We start from the raw sequence: 4,645 nt of genomic DNA on the forward strand, positions 1-4,645 counted from the left end.
TGGCATGGATTAGCTGTGATGTAGGTTGAACTCAGGAGCATTCCTCCAAAGCTTCTTCATCAGGTCCCAGCTCCAAGTACCTGCCTTGAGTTCCTATCCAGATTTTCTGAAAAATGGGCTATAAACTACAAGATGAAATATACCCTTTCCTTTCCAAACTGAGTTTTGCCATCAGCTTTTGTAACTGCCTAGAGGGTCACTCATGACAAAGGGTAGTGGAGATAGTGTTAAGAGTGGTCCATGAAAACAGAAGGCTTTTCTCACTAGTTCCTGTAACCATTTGTGAAATAACCACTCTGAGGCTTATTATCAACTATAATTGTTTGGCCAGAGTCTGAGGGTTCTTACTTGTTAGTTCTACCTATTAAATTAACACATTTCTATTAATCTGTGTATTGCCACAAGGCTGTGTTTTACTTACCAGTGTAGCATGTTATTCCTTTGCTATATGTTGTTTCCTCAACTCCACTTTCTATCTATCTATCTATCTATCTATCTATCTATCTATCTATCTATCTATCTATCTTTGCTTGGACTTTCTGCCTAGCTTTACTCTGCTAAGTCATTGGCTGAAACAGCCTGCTTCATCAACCAATAAAAGCAACACATATACAGAAAGGCATCCCACTTCATCTCTACTTTTCTGCCTAATTAAAAAGAAGCTTTTCACTCTAACACAGTAAAATTACATATAATAAAAGTTATCAAATTATGTTTATAACATTTAGTCTATTTGTATTAGATAAAAATCGAAAAAAATATTCTACCATTTATCTTTTCTTTGTGAATCTAAAGTTTGTATCTTATTTATTTTTTTATTATATTATATTTTATTATTACTAAGGAAAACTAGAACTATCTGTCTTTAACTCCATCAAAAACCCCAGAAGTATATAATACTACCTAAATAAACAGGAACTGCATTGCAAACAACTTCCAAAACTCTAGAATTGACAGAGATATCTTACTGCCTGGAAAGTCACCCAAAGTTCTTTTCTAACATTGGGGCATGCTTCTTCAACCTTTAGGACAATATTATTTAGCAAACTTTTCTTGAAGCAAGATATTTGAAAGACAGTCTCATCTATATTGGCAGTTTGTCAGTCACTTTCTTTTGTGTCCTGTACAATGCCTAACAGGCTCATGAACCAGACAACTTAAAGGATTGTCCCACTTCCTTTTGGCAAGTTCAGCAGTCATTTTCCCATGGATCCTGCATGTCTAGCTTATACAGAATACTCCCAAGCAGTCTAGGCAAAAGAAAACAAGAGTAGTTTCTTGTTCAAATGGTTAGCAAACTCCATAACGAGCCTCTTTCGATGCCCATTGTCATCTTGAAATAGATTGGTGCCACCAGAAGCAGACATGACTCACTGTTGAAAAATGTGTAAGTTCTTAAAACATTTTAAATGCTATCTATATTCTGGAGGTCTTTGAAGTATTTGAAGATTGCCTATCCATCTAAAATATATCTCTATATATCTAGAAAATCTAACTAACATGATGTTAAGTTTGAAATTTTTATATATAGAGAGAAAGAGCCTGGGAGCCTGTTTTAGCGTGGCATGGAGAGCTCAGATTGTGGACTAGGGGTTTTTCATGCAGAAAGGCCACACTACCCGGTGGGACCTCTAGGATATTAGGAATTTTCCTAACGCGAGTTCTCTGATGATGCAGAAATCCCAATCAAGCCAAATCGCAACAAGCCAAATTTAAAAAAATCCAGGTTCTGCACTCTCAGGTGGCCCTGAGGGGGAACTGGGAAGCCACAAACACAACCACTGAGGGGAGAAGAAAGAGACCACACAGAGACTTAGCAGGGGAGAGCATTTTATATAGACTGGGGGAGTGGTCAAGATTTTGGTGGGCTGTCTTGACCCTCCTCCAGGGAGGGGTCAAAGCTTGGTGAGCACAGGGACAGGGCCTCCAAAGATGGAGGCCAGAGACCGGAAATTACAATATCCTTGCCTAAGGGACTTCTAGGTTCTTATGTTCTAGATCTATAAGACAAAGTCCAGAGCCATGGTTGACTACCCCCTTTTATCTATCATCCCAGTGGACAGAGCTACTCAATCTAGTTAGGCACTCTTGGTTATCTCAGGGATGTGTTTTCCCATTCTGGAAGTGAGCAGGGTGATGCAGGCCTTCCTATGTCCCGGTTGTTGACTTATGACGGTGACAGAGTTTTATCAAGGCCTTTTAAAGTCGTGTGGGCATGATTTAAGCTTAAGTAGAATTTCATTAAATCTGTCAACAGAAAATAATAGGCCTTCCAAATCAGGCCTTTATCAACTTTACTTGTAAAATGGATTCATAAGGCTGGCTAGAAATCTAGTAGACCATTTTGACACATGCCTAATGAATTGAATTTAATCTCTCGAACTCACATAGCAGAAGAAGAGAACTGACCCCTGAATGTCTTTGAGCTCCCCACAGGAATCAGGTAGAGCTACATGCATGGCTTTCTGCAAGTATAAATAAATAAATGCACAAACACACACAATTTAATGCATATATACACACATGTATACATACATAAAATGACAACATGAATATAGTAGAATTTTATGTCAGATAGAATAAACTTTAGCTAATCATGTTTTCTTTGAAAATAAAAACAAACTTCAATTAAACTTTAAAAATAAGATTTGAAAGGCAACGGAGAAGCAATGAGCAAAGCAATTATGAAATGACAAATATTTCAAATAAAGAAATAAAATGAAGTACCCTGCATTCTTTCCTCTGCAGCACTAGCTGAGGCTGCATGCGAGCTGAGGATGAGCGTTCCGTCAATCAAAGTGGACCTCTACTTTGGAGAGAAAATTAGTTCTCTAAGTCCTACACGAGACTAGGTTTGTAGATTAGGTATGCGAAGATAATTTAATTCATATGTACCAAGTAATTTGATCATATTTCCTCTCTAAATACCCTCCTTTATCCTCTCCCACAGACTCAGTTCTTCTAAGGCATGAATACCCATCTTGCATTCATGTGTTTCTGTGTTTCTGTGGCCCTCTGAGTTTCATTCGTGTTGAATACATGAGCAAGAGCTGAGTGTTAGTTGCTGGATGACATGAAACTTACTGATGTCTATGCTAATGAAGAAAAGCACTCCTCCTCTACTAACTTGACCTCCTTTGACTGTCAGCAGCTCCTCAGGAAAGAGCATACATTACTTAGACCACCCCCCCACACACACACACACCATTCACAGTGAAATGATGGTGGCCTGAACTGTTTGGAAGTATTGCACATGCAACTACAGATATAGTGTGGGATGATCACATGCCAGGTAGTCTACAAAAGAGTGTTCACTCCCATTCTTAGGTTCTTATTTTTCACATTCGCTTTATTAGGATATTCTTTATGTTCCACTAAGACTTGGAGGAGGGGATAGATATGTCTCATAGTGTATAAACACTAAATATGTTCCTTATTCTCACTTTGACCAGTTGTGAGCCTGTGTTAACTGCTACCCACTGCAAAGGGAATTTATTAAAGAAGATAATGAACAGCACAAATTTGTGTGTAGAAAGATAAACATGTAGCTTATCATGTTTACCAGAAGTAGATGTTTCCCTATGGCCTATGACCTTCTCAGTTACAGTTTTGTTTTGTTTTGTTTTTATTTGTTGTTTGCTTGCTTGCTTGCTTATTTGTTTCCTTCAAGTACTGTTTAATTTCAGTAAAGTGTATTTTCAAGACTCCTTATTGGATTAATTATATCAGTCTTTCTTTGACACAGGCCTGTTGTGGAGACTATAGTACTGCAATTTCTCTTTGACTCAAAAATCCCTTCTATAGACTTTAAGAAATTACAGACACTAGTCCAGACTGCTATTCCCAGAAAGACTGTCAAACACAGTAGATGGAGAAAATAAAAGATTCAAAGACAAAACCAAGTTTAAGCAATATTTATGTATTAAGCGAGCCCTACAGAAGGAACTAGAAGAAAACCTCCCACCTAAAGAGGTAAACCACACCCAAGAAGACCCAGGAAATAAATAACCCCAGACCATCAAATCAGAAGAAAGAAATGCACACATACATGACAACAGCAGAATAATACAAATCAACAAGCGCTGGCTGCTCTTTAGACAGGTCTCAGGATCAAGGCTTCGCCTCCCCAAGAAAAACACACAGACTAAAACAATAGATGTGAACAAGATCCTTCCTTCTGCTACTTCCAAGAAACACACCTTCACATCAAGGATAGAAATCACCTTAGGGTAAAAGGATGGAAAAAAAAAAACTACTCCAACCCAGTGGATCTAAAAATCAAGCTAGTGTAGGCATTTTAATATCTGGCAAAACAGACTTCAAATCCAATAGCTGATAATACGGGGAGGAGGGAGGAGAGGCTTTTAGACATTAGTTCAAAAGGGTGTAATCCTTCCTTGATGCTGGGAGTGTAATTTAGAAAAATATAATGTCTATTTCAGGCACTAAATTCCTATTTATATGGTAACTCTACTTAAGTTCCATTTGTGTATGTACAAATTTAGGACATGTCTATAGTTAGTTTCTGCATACATTTTTTTTTCTTTCTTTTTTTTTATTGAGAATAAGAAAAAAAAGTTTCCGCCTCCTCCCAGCCTCCCATTTCCCTCCCCCTCCCCCCAATCTTCTCCCCCTCCCCCCTCTC

Source organism: Alexandromys fortis, unplaced genomic scaffold (assembly GCF_014885135.2).
Source record: "Alexandromys fortis isolate MF-2015 unplaced genomic scaffold, M_Fortis_MF-2015_v1.1 scaffold_32, whole genome shotgun sequence".
In the NCBI taxonomy this organism is placed as follows: Eukaryota; Metazoa; Chordata; class Mammalia; order Rodentia; family Cricetidae; genus Alexandromys; species Alexandromys fortis.